Source organism: Aquarana catesbeiana, linkage group LG02, assembly GCF_042186555.1.
Source record: "Aquarana catesbeiana isolate 2022-GZ linkage group LG02, ASM4218655v1, whole genome shotgun sequence".
Lineage (NCBI taxonomy): Eukaryota > Metazoa > Chordata > Amphibia > Anura > Ranidae > Aquarana > Aquarana catesbeiana.
The window spans coordinates 683,706,647-683,719,225 of NC_133325.1; the positions used below are offsets into that span (position 1 = coordinate 683,706,647).

Genomic DNA, 12,579 nt, shown 5'->3' on the forward strand with positions numbered 1-12,579 from the left:
CCTGATGCATGGATAACATTAAGACGATAGCTGAATTCTGAGAGTGTCTTCTTCCACAGAACTTACTGCATTGCATTGCACTGTTACTGCAGTCACTGCACTGACTCTGTTTTTAGCTCATCCAAGTCAGTGGGTAATGGTGGAACATAACCACATTGTTTTAGATATCCCCATAAGAAAAAGTCACAGGGTGTAATGTCTGGAGATCTTGGGGGCCAAGTGTGTAGTGCCCCATATGCGAACATTGTGATGCAAAACTTTACCACTTAGATGAAACGTTGCTTCATCACTAAAGATCAACTGCGGTAAGAATCTGTCAACCTCCATGCCGTCTAATGTTACTTGCATGAAGAGTTTGCACCAGTTACAATCGGTATGGCCTTAGAAGCAAACGTTGTCCTAACACACGTGGAACAGACGTATGAAGGATTACAAGTTCTTGGCTAGTACAACAAGCAGACTTGTGCAGGCTTTGCTGAAAAGCCTCATGAAATCATTGCACATTTTCCTTTGAAGTGCGTCGTCACCCTGGACTTTTCCCCTTACATAAACACCTTGATTCTTCAAATAGTTTTTACCAGCGACTAATGTTCTTTGGTACTGGAGGATCGAAACATAAAAGCCTTTAAAAAAATCCCATTTGAAGAAGTCTTTTCGACGAAACATGTCTTGGGCATGGTTACACGGCATTCCAACGCACTGACATTAGATGCCGCTGTCTGAGGAGGACTACACCGATCGGATGGCTGGGCCTTAGAAGGTTGGGTGAGAGATACACCAGTTTACACTTCAGGTCCGCTGTGACCGCGGTGCACCGTTGGATCACTGATCCTGTTGCTTGCTGTGCTTGCTGTGGATTTTTTTTAAAGGCTTTTGTTTCAGTTTAAAAGTGAGTGTAACCATTGAAGTGTGTTTGAAGTGATTTTAATAAATCTGTCAAAATGGTATCACGCTATGTGGAGCACTTTATTCATTTTTTCACATATGGAGCTGGCTTGATTGGATTCACGGTTCATCACATGCAACCCAGGTGTGGTTCAATTGCTGTTTTGCCGAACAAGAAAGTGGGAGGCTATACAATCTGGTGAGTGCGCTCTTCAGAGGGAGTGGTGTCACTATCACGGTGGTGTGGTGGAAGAGTAGAAGATTTTTCACACAAGAAGATTGAAAAACAACTGTTGAACTTATTCATTCATTTCTTGTAATTTATTATTTATAGTGACACTTTTCACTGGGTGTTAAAGAAATTTCTTTTCATGATAAAAATAATATTTTTCATGACACTATCATTATTTTTATGTATAAGTAGAGGGTCATAGGCATTATGCTGCTCTGACCCATTATTTTACACAATTTATATTAGCGCCGCTATCTCTATCTGTACACGTGTGAGAGGTATAGTTTTGGGATTCTGATCAGTTTGCTTTTTTCACTGTACACTGTGTATGTACACACATTTTGTATTCATTTACACATCTTTTATACAGCTTTGCACTTTTCTTTGGTGCAGTGGAGTAAGAGAGATTCAGGGGCGGTTTATTTGTATATCTCTTGCTACAATCCATTATTTATTTTTTTATATGTTATAAAACCATGGGTTAATCGGTGCTACCCGAAAACCCTTTTGCTGAGCATATACAGGGAAAAACTAAAGAAATGTTTTTTTGTTCCTTTCTCACACACCAAAACGTATTTATCCCCTCAAGGATGTATGAGAGGGGATTAGTTTTAGACACTACTGGCTAGTGTAAATGGGTAGGAGGCATTCAAAATTCCTTACACTGTAGGTATTTTTGCATATGGCAGTAAGTTTAGTGTAACCTGTAAACAGGATAAATAGCTGAGTGGGTATGCTAAGTTGGGAAAGTACCCCTATATATATATTGTAGCTCTTATATAGCTCTTATATAGCACTGGTAGACAAACTCCCAGTACCTAAAATTGGAACCATACCCATCAGTGGTAATCAACTAGAAATAGTACAAACCAGCTGAAAAAACATATTCTATATTACAGTAGACATATCCTGGTGATGTATGCTATTTCATAAGTATAAAACTATATCAATCATATATATATATATATATATATATATATATATATATATATATATCAAATTGTAAAGGTGCTTCACAGTTCATATATTTAGATCCGGACCCAGTATATATTGCAACAGTTGGATCACAGTAGAATGCAATAGTCCCATGCGTTTTTCACTGCAACATGTCGGGAAGTTCCCAGGGGTGACTTTCGTGTATACAATGTTGTCAGGTGACTTTTGTGCTCCCCCTTTAGATTTCCTACTCACCAACTCCTGGAACCCCTGCAGGGGTATTGGGCCTGTAGTACTTTGAATGGACTTCACTGCTCCCTATTGCTTGTCATGGGTGCCTCGGATATATCCAGGAGGATAAGGATGCAGCAATACCCTCATACATCAAAAATATAAAAAAAGGGCTTCCATGGTGTGATAAAGTAAAAAACGCTTTTATTTAAAAACCATCTATAAAAACACAAACAAAAAAATCCAAAAAGAAGTGTGTTCTCCCACCCAGTAATGCGCTGGGATAGGATAACAAACAGATTCTGGCTTGGATACAAGTACAAAGTCACTATACCCAGTGCATGTACCGAGATGGGGGAAGTGACGGCTATGCGCTGCACCTGCGTTCCACCCACTCGTCTGCAGGGAAGTGACGTAGCATGCGTAGTTCCGTCGTACGCGCTTCGTCACTTGACGTCCTCAGCGACGGTGGCTTCTGCGAATCCGATTCTGCAAATCGCACTGGGTTTTGCAAACTGATTGTGGGTTTTCGTTAACTTAACATACACTCCACAATCAGTTCACATGAACGGGTTTGCAATTTAGATGTGGTGCGAATTTGCAGCAAATTCGCTGTGAATTCATGTCGCATCTAGTGTGAACCGAGTCTAAACCCTTATTAAATCTTTTTACCCTAATCAGCCCTAATCAACTCTTTCTTCCTCTTCTAATATTAAAGTGAATGTAAACGATCACCTTGTAAAACAACCCATTCAGTTAAAAATAGAAATGAAAGGCAAAACATTTTTGTATAGATATAAAAAAAACTATTTAAGGTGGTTGTAAACCCTTTACAACCACTTTAAACTACAGGCAAGCCTATAATTAGGCTTACCTGTAGCTGCACTGGATATCTGCTTAAGCCAACTGAAGCACGTACGTGCCGTTGCTTCAGTTGTACTGTGCCGTTCCCGGCAGCTCCCGCCTTTGTCTTGCAGGGTTTTTTTTTTGGATTTCTAAAAACAGGTTTACAACCACTTTAAATACCTTTTTTTCCTTTTTTTTTATAAATGGTCACATTCCCTCTGTTCTCAGCTGCATAAGAGCTGGGGGGAGGAGAAGCAGCAGCACACTGAGCTTGCCAGTGAGAATGGCTGTGGAGCGGAGGGGGGGTGTCCGGACAAGTCTGATCATTGGAGGAGAGTACACTGAGTTCCCAGCATAGCTAGAGAACTGACCACGCTGTGTGGTCAGTTTTTAGTAGGAAAGCAGAAGGACTGGCAGGAACATCAGGGATTTAATACAAAGGAAGCAATACAAAGAGGACAGGATACTTTCCCCAAACTATTCCAACCCCTTGAAATTTTCCACATTTTGTCATGTTACAACCAAAAACGTAAATGTTTTTTATTGGGATTTTATGTGATAGACCAACACAAAGCGGCACATAATTGTGAAGTGGAAGGAAAATGATAAATGGTTTTAAAAAATTTTACAAATAAATATCTGAAAAATGTCCCAAAACATGCCTGATGAAGGATCTTCCCATTAACACTTATGGCAAAAAAATGTTAGGGGCATTATACTTTTATGCCAAAAAAAAAATGTAATTGCTTGGAATAGAGCTCTCCCTCCTACCCTACCTGACTGCAAAAGGTCAGTCAATTCTGTGCTCCCCTCTACTAAATTACCTACAATACTAGAGGATCTTCAAAGAGGTTTGACAAGATCTGGGGCCCTTGGTTCCGTTCCCGTCTTACAACTCCAACGTAGTTCCCAAGAGACCACATATCTAATGATTTTTTCTTCATACTTTTTAAGATGTGACTATACTGGATTATATGATGTACTGTTTCCAATAAAATTTTTCTGTCCAACATGAACATGTATGTGGAGACTTGAGATTGCAATGTTTCTTGTAAGAACTTTGTTACTTTATTGTAATTGTATTGTATTACATGTTTAAAACAATAAAGAAAACAATCTATAAAAAATACACAATGGATCTTTTTAACTTTTAGATTTTTATTGATGTTTATATTTGCAAGTAAAACCAGTAGGATATTTTAATAAATGTATAGGCAAAACATTGTTTTTACTCTTAACAGTGTAGGACAGCCTTTATCAAAAATTTTACCCCAGAGGAACCATTGAAATAATTTCTAGATCTCAGGGAACCCCCTGGTAAGATTAGTCCATGGGTCATTGGCAAAAAGCCTCTTATATTGGTGGCCAGAATGACGACCTTGCGGTCATTGCGCTGGCTCTGCCAAGTGGGGTTGGATCTTTAACTATGCAGCTACTATCTGATGGAAGGTCAGTTAGCCACAGTTCAAGGAACCCTTAGCCACCCGTAGAGGAACCCTAGGGTTCCATGAAACCCTGGTTGAGAATGGCTGGTGTATGGTAATATTAAAACCCGATTATTTTTAGCTGTCTATTTTGTTTGGAGACCTCCATTTACTTCTGTCCTGTAGGCAAAAGAGGAACCAAGAGGAAATCTCTGGAAAGTGCAGGGAATTCCCCTCAGCTGTCATTCAAACAGGTGTCCCAACTGGAAGATTTTCTCTCATTTCTTGTTCTGGTGACAACTACAAAATTTTGGATTTCCTATTACATTGTGTATTTCTGGTAATATTCACCAGGACAAGCAAAAGGGTGAATCTCCCCAGCGGGGACACAGATTGCAGTACAAACTTAACAGGGGTTCTAATGCTTTCCTACTCTATCCAAAATTTAAAAACAAAAGATTGTGGCTATAAATACACTTTAGTCTTTATGTAAAATATTGCATAATTATGGATCACTGGCTTGCTAGTAATATTCATATACAACGATAGTGTGCAGTATATCACAATTAGCAAGTAATGATTTGCTAAATCAGTGCAGATATTTTAAAGATAACAAAAGAGCTTAAACAAAAATCTAAAGTTAATTAACTACGGTCACTGCAGCTTTTTCACTAAAGGAATTCTGGAGGAGATGCAGTAATTTAAGTAGCTATTCCTTGGAAGAAGGATTATTTCCAAGCAGTGCAGTGAAAGTATGAGGCAAGATGCAAGGGTCAGATTTATGTCTCTTTCCTTTGGATTAAACAAAAATCTACTCTCTGCATCTGCTTAATTTCTTTAAAAAAAAACTGTTCCTTTCTTATAAATTGAACATGTAAATACAAGTTTACATTGATGCTATAAGCAAGCCAAAATATCACATTAAAGCAGCATATCATATAACTCCGTTCAGAGACGTAATTAGAACATTCAGGGCCCTGGCGTAAGAAACCTTGAAGGATTTCCTTGACAATCCCCCCAGCCCCTTTCCATCAGTCCTGGGGCCCTCTTCTCCAAGCCTGGTCCCAGGGCCCTTTATTTAAAAACAAAGAAACAGGAGCACAGGATCCCATTAAAAACAGCCGGCGATCCTGAAGCCAGAATTGGGGGACCCACTTAGTGTAGCAAACAGTGTCCGCCTCAAGCAGTGTTACCCACTGTCGTTCCACTTCATGTTTGTTTTCTACATCTATTCAGGGGGGTGCCCTTCCTGTTGTCTTGGACCTTTGCCCCCCCCACAGTGGTGACCTTTGTGACCCTGGTAGTTCCTCCACTGACCCTGTTGTGCCCCATGAACATGAAACATATTGTCCTAAATTAAAGAAAATGGGCCACACACCAATGACATCTTGGCAGTCCAATTTGTTTATTAGACAAGCATTTAGCTTTCCAGCATACACTGAGAGCCTTCCACCACAGGTCACACCTTTAAAGCGTTTAACCTGTAACTGGACCCAATCATGGGGACAGAGGCAACTATTTGTCCATCCCAATTACAAGTGAAATGTGTTGGAGGTGGGGCCTGGAGTGGAAGGCTCACATTGTGTGCTGGAAGCTACTCTAATAAACAAATTGGATTTCCAAGATGTCATCAGTGTGCAGCCTGTTTTCTTGAATTCAAGTGCAGTATGGAGCAAGGGTGTGCTCCTGGGCTTCAGCAGATGGCTCACCCGCAAGATTTGGGTGGATAAAGTAGCGTTGGTAGTGGTGGGACATGCTGTAAACACATTATCCTCCTCTTTTTAAGGAAAAGCCATAAAAACAAATACAACCATGTAGAGGGGGTACAGTTAAAGCTGAACTCCAGCCTTGCCTTCAGCCTTAACTATATACTTTTTTGATGTGATTGTACAATGCCCTTTAGATATACAAAAAGTATGTAATGTGAGGGCTATAAAAGACTAATGTTAACCTATACCCATTGCATTGAGGTGGTTGGGTCATGCAATAGGGGCACTCAAAATTCGATTCCTACCCAAGACACCACCCAAAGGATCATCTAAAAAAAATGGTGCAAGAATGTCAGAGGGGCTTTATGTGCAGCTTTCTTATCACCAGGGAGGCTAGTAAGATATAAGTAAAAAAAAACTTACTCTAATAAAAATAAATGTAAAATAATCATCTTCAATGAGTAAACTATTCTAGCCACAAACTTGGAGCAATTACTTTATTCATAGGAAACATTGCTATTATAACGTTTAATTTTATATTAAAAGTTGACAAAAAGGCAGTTGACCTAAGCAGGAGATTTTAGGGTATTAGCTCTCCTCCAAGCAGCGATGTCTTCCTGGTCAGGTTTGGTTTCAGAATAGATGAAGTTGATCTGAAATAAAAGAAAAATCATATAATGAGTAGAAATGTATAATCCGTCTGCCTAATTTTCTCCTCTGGAAGTTGTTGGCACTTATCTATCTGACATAGCCAGGAGACAGCCATAGAGCTGACAGCAGGAGCATTTGTTCACAACGGAATGCCCATCAGACATGGAAAGAACCAGACGACATTATAAATCTCTTAGGTAAAAGACAGTTATATCGGACAGTGTCAGTTGATATTTATATAAAAAAAAAAAAAGCAAAAACCAACATGGTGAAAAAAAGAAAAGGTGACAACATTGTGTCTATATGGACAAGAAAAAAGTTTGTTTTTTTATAAAACTGTTAATTTTTTTTTTAAGTATATGTGTGTGAAGAGTAAACTATATACATTATAATGTGACTGAACAATCTCTATGCAATGTCCTTTAGATTTACCAAAACTACATAACGCAAGGGCCAAAAATCCAATCAGTTTGTAACCATTCAGGCAGGCCCTTGTATTACATCGTAGTGTGTAGGTTTATAGGTCATATAGAGTTTGCACACACAGATTGTAATATCTATGGTGGGATAAAAGGATAAGTTCATTTTTAGTATTATGTTACATGTAACATCCGTATTCAGGGTGTAACATGTTACTAATGCAGCAGCCCACTCACCCCTGATCCCCCAAGTTACAAGGGGTGGGGGATCCTTTCCCTGCATCTGCTGTCACAATTCAAAAACAGTGTGGCTGTGCAGGGCTCTGCCCACAGAGTCATTCATAATGATCTGTGAATATATAAACTACAAGTACATCTACCACTGCGGTTGAATACAGGTGCAATGTTCTGCAAGGCCCCAAAAAAAAAATAATAAATGCATTTTTTTACCTTTTTTCACCATTACTTTAGCTTTAAAATAAAACTTCTTTAATGCATTTACTATTATAAAGAAAACCAAAAAGTGAAACCATGCAAATGGCAAACAAATAAACACACAAAAGCTGCAGCATAAGTATATAGGATAATATACATAAAATACAACTTAAATCAATTGTAAACCATTGCACTTTATTATTTTTTTTTCTTACCTGCAAGGCAGAGGCATAATGTGCTATTATGCACGCATACTAACACATTATGTGAAACTTACCTCAAAACAAAGCCTTCCAGCGATGCAGTGTCATCACTGGAGACGGCGTCTATCTTCACCCGGTCTTCCTTCCAGGTTTGCAGACTCGGGCTCTGTGACTGGCCGGAGCCGCGATAACGCCACTCATGTGCAAGTGCAGGAGCTGCCGGTCACGGCACAGGGCTCTGAAGGAACGGCCGCATGCGTCAGTGATTTCACTGGCTGCATATACACTAAATATCTCCTAAACTGTGTTTGTTTAGGAGATATTTACACTACCTATAGGTAAGCCTTATTATAGGCTTACCTATAGGTAAAACTTAAAGATGGAAGTTTACTTCCTCTTTAATAAGTAGTATGCCATGCTAAGTAAAATCATAAAGTGCAAAACACTAATAGCAGAAGTGAAACTTTAACGGATAAGTTCACCTTTTAAAAAAAAAAACAATACATACACATCTTTTTGTAGGTAAACAAATGTGCATTTATTACTACCATATATACTTGAGCATAAGCCGAGTTTTTCAGCACATTTTTTTGTGCTGAAAGTGCCCCCCTCAGCTTATACTCGAGTCAAGCACTTTTCTGCAGCAGAAAATGACATTTTCCGAACCGACTTTGGGGCCCCGTATCTCGGGGCCACTTGGTGCTAGGAACCCCAAATTTGGTGTGCAAACCCAGTGGAACTAGCACTACAAGCTGGGGTTCCTAGCACCAAGTGCCCCCTGAGATACGGGGCCCCAAAGTCGGTTCAGAAAATGTCATTCTCTGCTGCAGAAAAGTGCTTGACATTTTCCGAACCGACTTTTGGGCCACGTATCTCGGGGCCACTTGGTTCTAGGAACCACAGCTTTGGATATGTTGTAGTGCTATTTCCACTGGGTTTGCACACCAAATTTGGGGTCCTAGTACCAAGTGGCCCCGAGATACGGGGCCCCAAAGTCGGCCAACTGTGTGCATCTGCAGCAATGTCATTTCAGGACTCTTTAGGTCCAGAGACCCCAAATTTTGTCTGCAGCTAGGGGGCATCTAGGAACCCTTAACTACCAAGTTTGAAGTTCGGGGGGCCTTTAGCTGCAAATGGGCACAGTGAGGCATGCAGATGGGCACAGTGAGGCTGCAAATGGACATTGTTGACCCTCTTTTCCACTTACAGTAGCCGCGCATTTCTCACCCTAGGCTTATACTCGAGTCACTAAGTTTTCCCAGTTTTTTGGGGTAAAATTAGGTGCCTCAGCTTATATTCGGGTCGACTTATACTCGAGTATATACGGTATTTTTATTGGGAAGGCTCTGCGTGTGAGCTGTTTAGCCGTACATCTTACGGCCAAGCAGTTACACATTAGCAGAAAGCATCAATGAACTACCATAGAGCTCAGCAGCGCCTTGGTAGTTCATTGAGAACTACAAGCTGATACCTGCAGGCAGTCATACTTTGTAGTTTTCAATTCACAGAACTCTGTAAATGAGTGGCCGGGGTTGGCGGAGCTCTAAATATGGGTATAGCATGTAACATGTTAGAAAAGGTGAACTTATCCTTTAAAGAGTTTAGGCAAATAGTGTCCAAAGTCCAACACCCTTAAGATGTTTTTAAGATGTGTCAGAGGAAATCTCTGTGTGTTATGACTCTACTTTTTGTAGAAACACACCACGTATCTTTGGACCCAGTGAAGATGTCAAAAAACACTTGTGTGTAAGAAACTCCCTCTGCTTGGATCTGGATGGTCTCCAGAATCACCCTCGAGTCTCCTCAGACAGATCCTCTACGGTTAATAGTATCGGGAATGAAAAGAAAGAGCACCAGGCTTGCATAGTGTTTAAATCCTTAGGATGCTTTATTGCATAAAAAACGCTAAAACATACATGCTGATCGGTACAATCAAAAACTCCAAACCCCACGATGCACTACGGGAGTGTGTGAGAACGTGGTGACATCACAGCCCTCGGTACCGCCCTACAACTGTTTCGTCAATTATGATACCATCAGGAGCCTGAAAAGGATCTCTAAAATAAGGGAAGTCATAACACACAAAGATTTCATCTGACGCAGCCTAAAGTCACCTTATCGGTGTTGGACTTGTGACACTATTTGCATGATCTCTTTAAAGTTTCATATTTGCTATTAGTGTTTTGCACATTAGCGTGGCATACTACTTATTAAATGCATTTACTACTAAATGGTCAATTCTAGGAAACAAAATAAACCAAACAGTAAGCTATTAATGCTGTCTAGCAAACAAGCAAAATTCATCCAGTTTATTTTACCTGCCATTCCATGTATTCCAGTAATCAGTATTCATAGACCACTTAACTGGGATACGGAAAGTGTACTTCTGAATTCTTGTACAGTGAGAAACTTCTGAAGCTGAACATAGATCAAAAAAATGAATGGATTCCCTCCATCCAAACAATCAAGGTGGATAGAGGAGTCCTCCCCACTGAAAAAACAGGATTCCTCCACTATCAGAATACACTGATTAGTGTCTGCAGCCACTGATCAATAAAACTTTTCCAACATTACTGTTCGACAGATATTGATCTAACAATTGACATCTGTCAAATGGGAAAAGCCATACATTGATCGAAATTCGACAGTGCAGATCACATGCAAAATCGAAAGAGTCAATCAGGGTGGCTTTGTACCTTGTGATCGATGGGAACCAATCAATAAAACCACCAAATAAATACTTATTCTCAAATAAAGATATACATTTTTGTTGGGTACTCTAATAATATACCACATCGGTCCAAAGTAAATACTTTTTTTAAAAATGTGCAATTGGAAGGTTAAGGATTTAAAAACGCTTTTGCTTAGAGTACATTCTGCTTCTTATATTCCAACATCATTCATACTTTACATTTAAAATTGATAGTATTGCAACTTACCAGTCCTTAGATGTGGTGGCTACATTTTTTTCCCTTTATTTTAGCCTGATAATCCTTCCATTAACACACTTCCTATCCTAGGGTGACAACTGTACTGAGCAGTGTTGTCACCCTAGGACAGGAAGTGTGCTAGGACTATATAACATTGTGTTAGGACTACATAACACCTCCCTCATTTCTTCATAACAGGCAGAGGCGGCTCTAGACTTTGTGAGGCCTTAGGCAAAACATAGACATGAGGCCCCACTGTATTATGAACTGTATTAGGAGGGTACAGTATAGGGGAGTGGACAGTACAGGGGGTAGGTAAGTGGGCATAATAAAGATATATTTTCCTCAAGCAGAGCTGCACAGGGAAGCTGCTCTCACAGATTCTACCTATTCTGGTAGGCTGTCACAAAGAGAGAAATAAAGGGGGATGGGTGGAGAAAGAAGAAAGAAAGAAAGAAAGAAAGAAAGAAAGAAAGAAAGAAAGAAAGAAAGAAAGAAAGAAAGAAAGAAAGAAAGAAAGGAAGAAAGAAAGAAAGAAAGAAAGAAGAAGAAAGAAAGAAGAAGAAGAAAGAAAGAAAGAAAGAAGAAAAGAAGAAAAAAGAAAGAAAGAAAGATGGACAGGAAAGAAAGAGAAATAAAGACAGATGGAAACGAAGGAAAGAACAGACAGATGGAAGGAAAGAAAGAAGGAAGAAGAAAGACAGATGGAAGGAAAGAAAGAAGGAAAGAAAGAAAGACAGATGGAAGGAAAGAAGAGGAAAGAAAGAAAGACAGATGAAGGAAAGAAAGAAGGAAAGAAAGAAAGACGATGGAAGAAAGAAAGAAAGAAAGAAAGAAAGAAAGAAAGAAAGAAAGAAGAAAGAAAGAAAGAAAGAAGAAAGAAAGAAAGAAAGAAAGAAAGAAAGATGGACAGGAAAGAAAGAGAAAGAAAGACAGATGGAAGGAAAGAAAGAAGGAAAGAGAGAAAGAAGCAGATGAAAGAAAGAAAGAAGAAAGAAAGAAAGAAAGATGGAAGGAAAGAAGAGAAAGAAAGACAGATGGAAGGAAGAAGAAAGGAAAGAAAGAAAGAAAGACAGATGGAAGGAAAGAAGAAAGAAAGAAAGAAAGAAAGAAAGAAAGAAAGAAATAAGAAAGAAAAGAAAGAAAGAAAGAAAGAAAGAAAGAAAAAGAGAAGAAAGAAAAGAAAGAAAGAAGAAGAAGAAAGAAAGAAAAAGAAAGAAAGGGGAATGGAGGAAGAAGGAAGGAAAGAGAAAAAGAAAGAATGACAAAAGAATGGAAATAAGGAAGAAGAAAGAAGAGAGGGGATGGAGAAATGGAGAAAGAAAGAAAAGAAAGAAAGAAAGAAAGAAAGAAAGAAAGAAAGAAAGAAAGAAAGAAAGAAAGAAAGAAAGAAGAAGAAGAGAAAGAGAAGAAAGAAAGAAGAAGAAAGAAAGAAAGAAAGAAAGAAAGAAAGAAAGAAAAGAAAGAAAGAAAGAAAGAAAGAAAGAAGAAAGAAGAGAAGAAGACAGATGGAAGAAGAAAGAAAGAAGGAAAGAAAGAAAGAAAGAAAGAAAGAAAGAAAGAAAGAAGAAGAAAGAAAGAAAGAAGAAAGAAAGAAAGAAAGAAAGAAAGATAAGAAAGAAAGAAAGAAAGAAGAGAAAGAAAAAAAAGAAAGATGGACAGGAAAGAAAGAGAAAGA

The 12,579-nt window shown here is 39.0% G+C and overlaps 1 protein-coding gene across 1 annotated transcript in view; it reads right to left on the reverse strand.

The window, feature by feature from the left end:
- Positions 1–4,268: 4,268 nt before the first annotated feature.
- Positions 4,269–12,579, reverse strand: part of LOC141129025 (myeloperoxidase-like) — a 42,208-nt gene continuing 33,897 nt past the window's right edge. The window contains exon 14 of the mRNA XM_073616749.1: positions 4,269–6,916. The gene's annotated coding sequence lies outside the window, so the exon portion shown is untranslated. The remainder of the gene's footprint in view (positions 6,917–12,579) is intronic.